Source organism: Carcharodon carcharias, chromosome 28 (genome assembly GCF_017639515.1).
Source record: "Carcharodon carcharias isolate sCarCar2 chromosome 28, sCarCar2.pri, whole genome shotgun sequence".
In the NCBI taxonomy this organism is placed as follows: Eukaryota; Metazoa; Chordata; class Chondrichthyes; order Lamniformes; family Lamnidae; genus Carcharodon; species Carcharodon carcharias.
Window position 1 is genome coordinate 13,509,781 of NC_054494.1, and position 13,386 is coordinate 13,523,166.

Consider the following 13,386-nt stretch of genomic DNA (forward strand, 5'->3'; position numbering starts at 1 on the left):
GGAAGATGGATTGGACTACAGAATCATAAAAATTTACAGCATAGAAGAAACTCATTCATCCCACTGAATCTTTGGCAGCACAGTCCAAATCTCAATCCATTGCCCCCATATCCTGGGTTATCTACAGCAAATGCGTATACCTACTCTTCTGTTAAAAGATGCAGTGGGCTCAGCCTCAACTGTATGCAACAGAGGTTCAAGTGAAGGCACAAGACAGGAATACAGAACTTCACCTTGTAAGGGCCACTGATATTATAAAGATTTAAGGATATTCGAGTGAGATGTCTTATTGGAGGACCAAGAGTGACATATCTGACGAATTTAGCTGGGATGAATCACATTTTGTGTCACTGAAAAGGTCATTGTTCTCATCAAAAAATTGAGGAATTGTAGAATGTGATGCCCAAGCACAGAATAAAATTCCTAGAATCCCATCTAATAAACCTGACTTATCCAGCTAATGCAAAACTCAAAATGTTTGAAAGAATAGAGTAATGCAGCTTTAACAAAATCTATGAAATTAGGAGTTGGATTGGGAAAGTGAGCCAACAAAGTCATCTTCCTTCAGGGTAGCTGTAGAAATGCACCATCTGGATGGAGTGGGGTGGAAAGGAGAACTCATTGATGCTCTAAGAGATTACTTTGGCAGAATTTCAGAGGGAGCAGCTGCTGGAGCAGCAATCAGACGAGGAGTTGACATTTCCTTTCAATAGAGTTGCACTCCGCAGCTCCAATGGAGGAATTACAGAGGATAGGAAGCTGGATTATTAGTAAAGATGTTGTCATCAATTTACAGGATACTGGCTCGGAGGAGTTACTGGAAAGTGGGAGGGAGCTGGATTCACATCAACGTGAGGAACAGTCGTGAATACAAGATGCTTCAGTGGTGTTAATTCAGCTTCATTGGACATGGAATCTATGTTAAAACACATTCCCACATTGGTATTTTTGTACATTATTGAAAGAAAATTTACTTAAAACACATCAGAGAGCATAAAATGTTAAAATCAACATTCATTTTTAACCAGTTTTCAAGTGATGGTAAAGGCTAGGCTCATTATTGAGATTCAGGACATGGTGGAACAATGGCTCAATGTTCATACAACTGAATGCACACCCTCAATATTCTGCGCAGCCAGTAAAGTACTTTTTGACATGGAGTAGCAGATTTAATGGAGAGAAATGAGGCCACCTATTTGTGCACAGCAAAATCCCACAAACACTTATGAGGTAAATGGCCAGTTAATTTGTTTCTGTTGGGGTTGGTTGAAGGATAAATATTTGTTAGGACACCAGAAGAGCTCCCTGTTCTCCTTTCAGTCATGCCATAGAATCTTTTGCATCCACTCGAAAGGCCAGTCAACACCGCTGTCTTGTCCAAACGATGGCATCTTTGACAAAGCAGCACTTCTTCAGTACTAGGTTACTTTTTTTTTATTCGTTCATGGAAAGTGGGCGCCGCTGGCTAGGCCAACAGTTTTTGCCCATCCCTAATTGCCCTTGGTCAGAGGGCATTTAAGAGACAACCACATTGCTATGGGTCTGGAGTCACACCTAGGCCAGGCCAGGTAAGGAGAGCAGATTTCCTTCCCGAAAGGACATTAGTGAACCAGATGGGTTTTTATGACAATCGACAAAAGGTTGTTTGCTCAAGCCTGAGAGTGTTGAACCCACAACTTTCTGACTCGGGGCGAGGGCGTGACCACTGAGCCAATGCTGACAGGGCATTCCACTCAATGACAGACAGACATTCAGGCCAACGTATTCGCTGAGTCGGTCTCTTGGATCCAAACAGCTGGTTTTGGAGAAACCTCGAGGTAGATCTCCAGCCTATTCTCTTGGCTGGGGGAAGGTGTGTGACTCTGGAACAAGATGGGGCAATAAAACAAAGGACAGAAAACCAAAGGAAAAGGTGAGATTACAGTCTCCCCTAAGTTGCCGTACAAAGCGCGACACATAATGTTCTCAATGTTTACTTCAGTACTACATAATAAAACCAAGCAAGTTATCTTAGAATCTTGGAAAGTTTATGGCACAGAAAGAGGTCACTTGGCCCATCGTGTCTGCACTGGCCAAAAACAAGCTACCCAGCCTAACCCTGGTTTCCAGCATTTGGTCCATGGCCCTGCAGGTTATGGCACTTGAGGTGCTTACACAGGCACCCTTTAATTGAGTTAGACAAGCAAACAGAGTGCTCTGTCCATGCCCACAGACTTTCTTTAAATGTTCACTTTTGAACATAGCAAACAGTGCTTGTTTGTTCAAAATCTGAATCTAGCTACTGGGCCCAATAAGGTAGAGGAAAAAGTAAGTGATCTAACCAAGATTTACATAATAAAGTGGACATTATGAGAATATTAACAAGCATCAAAATTACAAGAGTTTTGTCTCCTCCCCACTACCACAAAGTCATGGACACGTGGAACAGTTTTCTACCCTTTGCTTAGGTTGTGTACCTGGCTAGAAACAGGATTGAGGATCACAGTGTTAATTGAGATGGAGATGATTGAATGCTGTAAAGGGTATGATGGTTCCTGAGCTACCAGAATCATGGGAAATTTCATGTAGACTTTGTCTACAATGCAATGGTAGATGGATACTGTGGAGTTCTTGATTTACCTTTTGGGAGGAGGTAGGCGGGTGGAGAAAGATTGCATTAGCACAAGAGATCAAATAGTTTGGGTAGATTCTGTTATATCGTATATGAACCCTGGAGGGTGTGCGATTGGGGACACTTGTTTATACAGTCCTTAAGGTGGTGGTTGAAACGTTGCAGGCCTGAGGGATTTTCTCTTGACTCACTGGAGACAATGGAGATTGGAGGTTTCTGGATGTTTGAGACAAAATTGTGCCCAAAATTTGTAATGAAGAAATATAATTATTCTTTTTATTTTTTCCACATTATGGGCAATATTGTCAAGGCTAGCATTTATTGTGTATCACCAATCACCCAAGCTGGCATTGATCCTATGCATGGAACTGCTTCAGCCCTTGTGGTGATGGTATAAGGTAGGTTATTCCAGAATATTGACCCAGTGATGGTGAAGGAATAGTGGTCAGTGTTCCCATGTATCGTGGACGGGTAGAGATGTGGGATAATTTCCCCACTTTTCTCACATTTCGTCTGACTGCAACAAGGTGTACTTTAGTGAAGGAGTGTTTTAATCCCCTTGAGTGCTGTCACTTTACAGGACAGACACGGACAGGCTTTCCTGTAATTATAAGTCGAAAGGAAGGATAAATGTTTATTTTTCACAACTCCTGAAATGTAAATGTGACAAACACTTTGCAAACACAGACACTCTCACAAGGAAAGTTGATTTCTAAAGATGTAACATGCACTGAGATCACTAACAGAGCAAAAAGGGAACAGGTCACTCGTTTATACAGTCCTTAAGGTGGTGGTTGAAGTGTTGCAGACCTGATGGATTTTCTCTTGACTCACTGGAGACAATGGATTGGAGGTTTCTGGCTGTTTGAGACAAAATTGTGCCCAATCTTTGTAATGAAAAAATATAATCATGCAGGTAAAAAGAAATAAGCCCCTCTTCTCTGCCTAAGCTGAGTTTTGAGGTAGGGTCCTCCCTTGTGTTAGATGGGAGATGGTTTCCCTCTAGACTTCGTATCTCAGACTAGCTTGTTGAGCAGCCCTTGTGGGTTAATTTGGTATTGGTTCTCTCTAGCCAGTTTCAGTCATGTGATGTCAGTCTCAACGTATCCTATTGTCCATACAATGGGTTGAAGCTGATGTAATTATCACACAATTTTGGTATTCTAGTTATGATTATCATCCTGGATGATTTTATTCAAAATTCCATCTTCGGGGGCTGGCAGTCATTGTCATTTTAAATCTCTCCATTGAAATGGTGAGGGGTAATCAATCTGCACCTGGGCACACTATTTGCATTTTAAATAATTTGCCAGAGATATGTTCAGACAGGTGTATCTCTGCCTGTTCAGAAACCACAGAAGAAGTCATCTAACTCTGCAGAGTCCATTTTGTGAAGGTACAGTGTCAATATTCCATGTTGCTTTTTAAAAGTAAAGTGTCCAACTCCCAATCAGCTGGACATGATCATAACAACATGCCATTGCTGCTCTTATACTTGCTGGTGGTTAAAGGGGAGGGAAGCGCTGTTGCTGCAACATTGATGGCTTTCTGCAGTTCATCCTATAAATCATCCATACTGCAGCCACAGTGCATCAGTGATATAGGGGATCGATGAGCCTGGTAGCAGAGGCACCTATCAAGCAGATTGCTTTGTCCTGGATGTTTTCAGTGTTGTTACAGCCGCACCATCCAGACAAGAAGAGTATATGCTATCACACAGCTGATTTTAGCTTTGTAGATGGTTAGGAGACTTTGTCTTCAAGGTAATGAAGTGAGGCCCCTGTTACATTATGGTGATATATAATTATACTATTACAGGTGGGCACCATGTTTCATGGATGCCCAGTTTTGGATTGGTAGATGGACTTTAGTCTATCCCATGTAGCATAGCGTTACCACCATGCTGCACAATGACAATGTCTTCAAGATGGAGATGATGTTTTTGTATTTATAAACACTGTGATGGTCATTTCTTTCTTTGCTATCATGTACAAGTGTGCCTGCAAAAGGTAGGTTGGTGAAGATGAGGTCAATTAGGTCACTTCTTTGGGTTGGTACTCTTACCACCTGAAGCAGGGCCAGTCAACTATCTCCTTTAGCCAGTTTGGTCAATGCCGGTGCTACCAAACCATAGGTAGTGTTGTACATTGAAGCCCCCCCATTGAAGTACATTCTGTGCCTTTGCTTTCCTCAGCTTCCTCCAAATAATGTTCAACATGTAGGAGCACTGATCTACAATGAGTGACAGGCAATGTTCAGTAGGAGGGTTCCTTCACCTTGTTTGACCTGAATACTTCATGTAGTCCAGAAACAACACTGAGGATTCCCAAAGCTAATCCCACCCATGACATACTACTGTCCTCCCATCTAGGAATGGTGATGGAAGAGTTTGTGATGTTGACATAGAAATATCATTAGGTGAGTGTTGACTATGTCAGGCTCTTGCTTGACTAGTTTGTGGGACAGCTGTCCCAAATTATCCATCAGCCTCCAGATGCTACATAGAAGGACTCTGGCCCAGGATTGCCTCAGTATTTTCATTGCAGACAGGCTATTCCAGTTTTAAGTTTCAGAGATCGTCTACAGCTATCTTGCTCACTGGGCATTAAGAGGCAACAATGTAGTGGAACTAGAGACACGTGCACCAAGCCACTGACACGATGAGCAGCAAAGTCTCTCGCGATACCCTATACGAAGCTGTCCATGAGTCCTCCAGAGATCCCAGCAGAAGCATCACAAGCTCCTGGAGACTGTGGAGCTGCAGATCAGTCTGAAGAACTATGACCCTCAGAAGGACAAGTGTTTCTCTGGCACTGTCAGGCTAAAACGTGTCCCTCAGCCTAAGTTTTCCATATGCGTGCTTGGAGACCAGCAACACTGTGATGAGGAAGAGCTGCTGACCTCCTTCGCATGGACATTGAAGCTCTGAAGAAGCTGAGCAAAAACAAGAAGATGGTCAAGAAGCTTGCAAAGAAGTATGATGCTTTCCTTGTCTCGAAGTCCCTTATTAAGCAGATTCCTTGTATTCTGGGTCCAGGTCTGAATGAGGCTGGCAAATTCCCCTCCCTCCTCACTCACAATAAGGACATGCTAACCAAAGTGGATGAAGTCAAATCGGCCATTAAGTTCCAGATGAAAAAGGTGTTGTGCTTGGCAGTTGCAGTGGGCCACATTAAAATGACTGAAGAGGAACTGGTCTACAGCATTCATTTGGTCATCAACTTCCTGGTTTCACTGCTGAAGAAGAACTGGCAGAAGGTGCGTGCCCTACGCAGCAAGAGCAACATGGGCAAGCCTCAGTGCCACTACTCAGTGCTCTGTGCTGTTGTATATTTTAAATAAAATGTTTTACAGCAAAAAAAAGACTGGGTAGGGGATGTCAGATTCTCTTTGCTGAAAGACATTACTGAACTTGTTGCTATTGGAGCATCATAACCATTACAATACCTGCTGTACTTTTTATGTTATTGCCCTGCAGGAGAATAAACTGGCTTAACATCACTTATTTAATTAAAAACAGTGGTCTTGTCTATTTGGAGTGTAGGACAAAGGAGTGAATTATAACAATGACACCAGCTAATAAGACATTGATTTAATCTGAGGTACAGTTCCATAGATACAGACTGCCCTCCAGTAATCCAGTTAAGTGTCTGGGTGTCTATGAGTAGCGTTGAATAATGCTGATGCACATTTGGAAATGACAGGCACTGTCACCTCATCATCTGTTGTAGTTTTCACTTCAGTTGGAACTTTTGGCAAGGTCCAGAAAATACTGTGTGTAGTGAATCAAGGCCCAGGATTGTGGACCAGACAATGAGATCAGCCATCTCAAAGTCACCCACTGTATCCTCCTAAACCATCAATACTCAAAAGCAAAGGATCTTTCTCCAATAGTCTTGGCAATGGATCATTTACCCTCTGAAATAACTTGTTCCAAAAATTCTTCAGAGTCATGAAGAGAAGTGCACATTTAAGAAGTCATACAAACTAAATGTAATCAAGTATAAACCTTTGTTGATGTCACAGGGTCATGGTGGCACTTCCTTATAGATTATGGATTCCACCAAGTAGTTCAGGGAGTGGTGAACCTAACATTAGGTTTTCTTTAGTTTTCTCCCAGTCGTCTCCGACAGGTACTGATACATTCTGAGTGCAGTTTGATGAACACTGCCTGCTCTGCAGCACAAGCTAAGTGGCCGTTCTTTGTGAGCTTAGGCAGTGAATGTAGGCGGGTGTAGGATGAGGCGGCATTACCTCAGAGCACAGTCACAGCCTCACCCAACATCCAAACATATATACCTTTCAGCAGACCAGGCTGTATAGCAAGAAGGAGCAGGAATCCTAGTTAATCCTCACTTCCCCACTAAGGGGTACCAAGACCCATGGTGGTACTCCTAACAAAAGAAAACACATATTTGCATTTAATATTGCGTCTTGCACAATCTTGGGATGCCCCAAACTGCTGTACAATCAACGAAGTGCTTTTGAAATCTAGACACTGTAAGCATGAGCGAGATCTGTTAACGCAGTACAGACTAGGGACCTTCTGAGTTCTACCTAGGAAGGGGCCGGGATTCGAGGAATAAGCAGTGCATCTCACCGAGCACCTGCTCTGCAAGCAATCCACTTTTTTTTGTGACCTTTTTTCAACCCCAGTTAATAAATCTCTCTCATTTGAAAGTAATGTCATTGATTCGTCACCACGTTCAATTCTGTTCAATAGCTGCGAGTTCTCTCGGTATGACCTTGCAAATGTTGCAATTCAATCTTGGAGGTGAGGAGGGAGGTTTTTTATTGGATTTCACCGACATGCTCCAGCGATGTGGTGACGTCAACACACTGTCACTTCTCCATCAGTGCAAGGTTCATGAATTCTCCATACAGATACAAGAAGTAATGCTTCCAACCTGTGCCTGTAGTGTGCTGAGACCTGATGTGATGGTACAGTAAAAAATCAATAGTAATAAGCAGATACTTACAAGGGGACTTGGCTGCTGTGATTGTTTTAAAAACAATCCTGCATTTCTTTCACATTAGCACCATCGAATTGCTTAAAAGCTTCAGATTAAATTGAAGGGCCAATGCATCTTGACATCTGATACTAACTGTGGTGCGAGCAGATGGCAATTATTAAACATACACTGTAACAGGTTTTACACAAAACACTGACAGAACACAAACAAATGGAGCTCTCCCACAATGCATTTATCAAGCTTCCACTCAATGTGGATGGTGCAGGATGATCATGTGTTAAACACAACACATAGACTTCACAAACTAAAGTGTGTATGTGCAGAATAACACACGACAGCTCCATAGGAACAGGAGTAGACCATTCAGCCCTCGAGCTCATTCAACCATTCAATAAGATTTCAGCTAATCTGTAAACATATTCTATCCACCTGCCTTGGCTCTAGGGTTGCCAACTGTGATTAAATGTATTCCTGGAGGTTTCATCACACGAATTGCTCCCCGTTTCCAGCCATTGGTCAGCCAACACATCCACCCTTCTGACGTACTGCCCTCCTACGCCAACTGGGAAGCAAAAAGACACATTACCCAATTCGATGATGCTTGACTGTCAGCCAAACAGCCTTTTATTACCCCCCTTTTCAACATATTTATATCTGGTAAAGAGAAATGTTCAAATAAAATGGTATTAAAAAACCCAATCTCTTTTAATGTCCCAATGATTTTTCTTCAGGGATTGCACTCAGCAGTGTCCTGGAGATTGATCTTCAATTCCTGGAGACTCTAGGTCAATCCTGGAGGATTGGCAACCCTATTTGGCTCATTATATCTTGGCTAGTAAAAATCTGCCGATTTCAGATTTAAAATGATTAATTGAACTACCATCTGATGTTTTATGTGGTAGAGAGTTCCACATCTCTGCACCTCTTTATGTGAAGAAGTGTTTTCTAACTTCTTTCCTGAATGACTTGGTTCTGATTTTAAGGCTACAATATGTCCCCTTGTCCTAGACTCCCCCGCCAGTGCAAATAAATTACTTCAAATTCCTAAAAGTTCAATCAAATTATCCCTCAATCATTTATAATTCAGGGAACACAAGCCTATTTTATGTACTCTCCCCACATAATCTATCCCTTGGAGTATTGGGCGCTATTTAATCCAGGCGACGGGGTCTTGCCCACCAGCTGAAGAGCAGACGAGAGACCTGTGTTGCCTACTTTTGGGAAGGCCCACTGGATTACGGGGCAATCAGGCACTTCACTGGGCAGCGGTGGGCCTTTCCCCAGGATCAAGGACTCTGGATCAGAAATCCCGGCCTCCCGATAGCTGCTGGCCAATCAGAGGCTGGCACCTGTGCATTGCTTGCCAGTGCCAACCGCAGAGGCAGTGGCTCCTCTCACAATGCCCTCACCCTCACCCGACGATTGCCGAGGGACCCAGGCCACAAGTGAGTGATGGTAGTAGGGAGGTTCTGGGGTGGGAGTCACACAGGAGGATGGGGAGGGGGGTTGGCATTAAGGGCAGGGGGGGTTTAGCACTGGCGGGGGAGGGCCCTCCTTCCCGATGCTGGGTCGCCAATCAGCTACTTAAGTGCCTTTGAATGAGGGACCCCACCCGGAAGCTTGCAAGCAACCATGACAGGGTTTTGGTTTTTGGGCTCCCTGCATGGCTTGACTCCAACCACCACTGGGTGAACACCAGCAATGCCCACTTAAGGGCCTCAATTGGTATCAGGGTGGGAAAGCCACTCATGAGCCTGATATGGAGTCAGCTTTCCAATTGCTCCCAGGGTAGGGCCTCCAATGTGGGAAGTTGCCAGCATACAGCCCATGTTCTTTTGCCTTGATGGATTATCCCTGATGTGCATTCCTGATATCTGTTCTAGAAACAGGAATGAACGTAACAAATACCCAGAAGGACAAAAATCAGTAAAAGCTGGGAAATAAGAATACAATCCAAACTGGTCTTGTATACCTTAAAATGAAACACCAGTAAAACTGGGAAATAAGAGTACTGGTTAGAACTGTTTTTTTCTTTCTGGGTATTACAATATTGAATACTAGAAAAACGAAATGACATTTTTAATGATCTTTCTCTTACACCATTCATGAGTTTAAACCCTGGTTATTGACCTTGTTTTAGACTATTCTTTGACTCTCCAAACTGCATTCCCCAAAAATGTTTATTTTGGTGCCTGGAAATATGCCCAGAAAAACACAGATGGAAAGTAGAGGCCCTGATTTTATAATAACCCACCCAAGAGATAATTAAACTCTAAGCCTCTAGGGCACGTTCGCTAGTTAAGACACACAGAGGCACCATCAATATTTGCCACAGAATTTCCAGACCTTAATAGTGTCCCTTCTTAAATCTTCCTTTCTCAAATGAAGTTAAGTTCACATCCAACTTCTCCATCTTTGCTAATAGGCTCTGCTTCCTCATACATAAAGACTACAGTTCCTGTTTGTCACTGCTCCACTTGACATTGATTCATTAAATCCATCTTTCACTCTTATTTGATTCATTAGTCCGGACATCTTTGAACACTGTTGATTTCCCCAATTCTTATTATCTGGTGCCATAGTACCAATGAATATTTTTCTTCAAACATTATAAAATTTGCGCAGTGCAGGGAGAATTAAGCAACAGGTTAACTCTGGTTGGATTAATTGGAAGAATTGCAGTGTAGTTTCAACACTGAAACTAAAAGCAGAATGTACAAGACAATTGTGGGACTGCCCTTGTTTTATAGTGCAGAAGCTTGGGCAACTTCAAGGAAAGAGGATACTAATGAGTTGCAGAGGCTGAGACGGATGTGAGGAATAACGAGAAAGGACAAAATCAGGAACCAGCACATCAGGGCATCAGTGAAGATTAAAATCATAGAGTCATAGAGTTTCACAGCACGAAAAGAGGCCCTTCAGCCCATCATGTCTGCACCAGTCATCAAGTCCCAATCTATTCTAATCCTGTTTTCCAGCATTTGGCCCGTAGCCCTGTATGCTATGGCATTTCAAGCGCTCATCTAAACACTTCTTAAATGTTGTGAGGGTTCCTGCCTCTACCACCCTTACAGGAACACAGTTCCAGACACCACCACCCTCTGGGTGAAAAAACTTTTCCTCATATCCCCTCTAAACCTCCTGTCCCTTAAATCTACACCCCCTGGTTTTTGACCTCTCCACTAAAGGGAAAAGTTTCTTCCTAACTACCCTATCTATGCCCCTCATAATTTTGTACACCTCAATCAGGCCCCCAGTCAATTTTCTCTGCTCTAAGGAAAATAACCCTAGTCTATCTAGTCCCTGTTCATAGGTGACAGTGCAGATGAGGTCATTCATCCATTTCCTGCATCATACGACGGTCCTCCCATACATGCAGTTGGCACTCACCACCCTGGCGATCTCCTTTCATGCAGGGGTGGTGAGAAGAGTGGGCCTCTTTTTCCCATCCCTCAGGTAAAGGACATCCGTCCTGTCCTCCACTGCGTTCAAAAGTGTGTCCAACAAGAGATCGCTGAACCTCAGAGCCAGTGCAATCACATCCTTCTAATAGTGTGGCGATCAGAATTGCACACAGTACTCCAGATGTGGCCTAACTAACACTTTATACGGCTCCATCATAACCTCCCTGCTATTGTATTCAATACCTCAGCTAATAAATGCAAGTATCCCATATGCCTTCTTAACCACCTTATCTACCTACCCTATTGCCTTCAAGGGCCCATGTACATGCTCACCAAGGTCCCTCTGATCCTCTGTACTTTCTAAGATCCTACCATTCATCGTGTACCCCCTTGCCTTGTTAGTCCTCCCAGAATGCATCACCTCACACTTTTCAGGATTAAATTCCATTTGCCACTGTTCTGCCCATCTGACCAGCCCGTCTATATTGTCCTGTAGTCTAAGGCTTTCCTCCTTGCTATTTACCAGACCACCAATTTTCACGTCATCTGCGAACTTACTGATCATACCTCCTACCTAGATCATTAATGTACACTACAAACAGCAAGAGACCCAGCACCACAGGACACAGGCCTCCAGTCACAAAAACAACCTTCGACCATCACCCTGTCTCCTGCCTCTAAGCCAATTTTGGATCCAATTTACCAAATTGCCCTGGATCCCATGGGCTCTTATGGCTGAGACGGATGTGTGGAATAATAACCATTCTCCCATGCGGGGTTTGTTCAAAAGCCTTACTGAAGTCCATGTAGACTACATCAACTGTGTTACCCTCATCTACACACCTAGTCACCTCCTCGAAAAATTCAATCAAATTTGCTAGACATGATCTCTCTCCAACAAAGCCATTCTGACTATTCTTGATTAATCCTTGCCTCTTCATTGGAGATTAATTCTGTCCCTCAGAATTTTTTCCAAAAGTTTCCCTGCCACTGATGTTAGACTCACTGGCCTATAGTTCCCTGGTTTATCCCCAGCACCTTTCTTGAATAATATTGTGGGAGCTCCGAGGAAAGTAGCTGAAAAGGGATTGAAATGTTATGATCATCAATTGCGAAGAGAGAGAGGGAATGTGGTGAGACGAGTGTTGGAGATGGGACTGCCAGTAAGAAGAGACGAGGAAGGCCTAAGACCAGACGGAAGGATGTGATGGCAAGAGGCTTAAACGCAGCAGGACTGGAAGAAGAATGGGTGACTGTCAAGAGATGGAGAAGGGTGATCAACCAGCATTGTAGCGACCGCAAGTAAAATGGGAGAAACTGAAAGAGGAGAAAGAGGGCAGAGAACAAATCCGCAGGGAATTCAGTTCTTCAATGTCTCCCAGACAGAGCACATTGCACAGAGCCAGAAATCCCAAAGTAACAATGCACAGAAAGACTCAAATCCCAAAGCAAAAATGCACAGAAAGACTCAAATCCCAAAGGGACAATGCACAGGGAGATCCAAATCGCACAGTGCCAATGCAAGGAGAGACTCAAATCCCAAAGTGACAATGCACAGAGAGACACAAATCCCAAAGCAACCAAGGTTAACTCCCAAGGATTTTTGGAAATTTGAAATCCCAAGCCATTATCCAGGCAAAATCAAATCCCACATTAATGGTGGGCTTGCCAAACTCAGTAAATTACTCCAGGATTGTCTGATAAAATCCAAATCTTTCTTCACTTCTCATACATGCCTTAGTGTTTTGTGAACACCAGTTTGATTGGCTATAACGAAAAATAAAATTATAATCCACCTTAAAGGTATTAATTTTAAAACTGTTTTTTAGAAGTTGCTTGAGATGGTTTATGCTCATCAACAAACAAATTCAATTTGAAAAATTGTTTAAGATGAATGCCAGTGATTATAATTTTATTTTTAGTTGTGCCAGGTCAAACTGGCATTCCCAGGAGTATTGAAAACCATCTGCTGCCTAGTGATCTTGTAACTCTTTTGAGTACAAACCGGTTTCCATCTGTTTCAGATGAAGTTATATTGTTTCACAGTTTGCCATTGTGAGATTTGAAATCTTGATCTTGGGGTTACAAACCCAGTACCATAACCACTTGGCTATTTAGGCCAAGCCCCCTAGTGACCTTGTACATTGACAGATGTGAGAAGCAAGTTATCATGTTGCCCAAGTAGGCAGAATCTTGCAGCAACGTGCCCGTGAGTGGCTGGACAATGTGGGGAGGCAAAGAGGTCCCCAGGTCTTGGGGGAAGGAGGGAGTGTCTAACTGACACTTGTCGGTGGTGGGTACGAGGTGGTTGAAGAAGTTGGCCTCAGCTCCCCTCCCCCCACAGGGATAGCAATGGGGAACAGTCAGGAGGGTAAGTCTCTTCCTGTCTGCTTTCATC

General features: G+C 43.3%; 1 pseudogene; it reads left to right on the forward strand.

Annotated features, from left to right (window-relative positions):
- Nucleotides 1-5,271: 5,271 nt before the first annotated feature.
- On the forward strand, nucleotides 5,272-5,953 carry LOC121270726 (annotated as a pseudogene).
- Nucleotides 5,954-13,386: the final 7,433 nt, after the last annotated feature.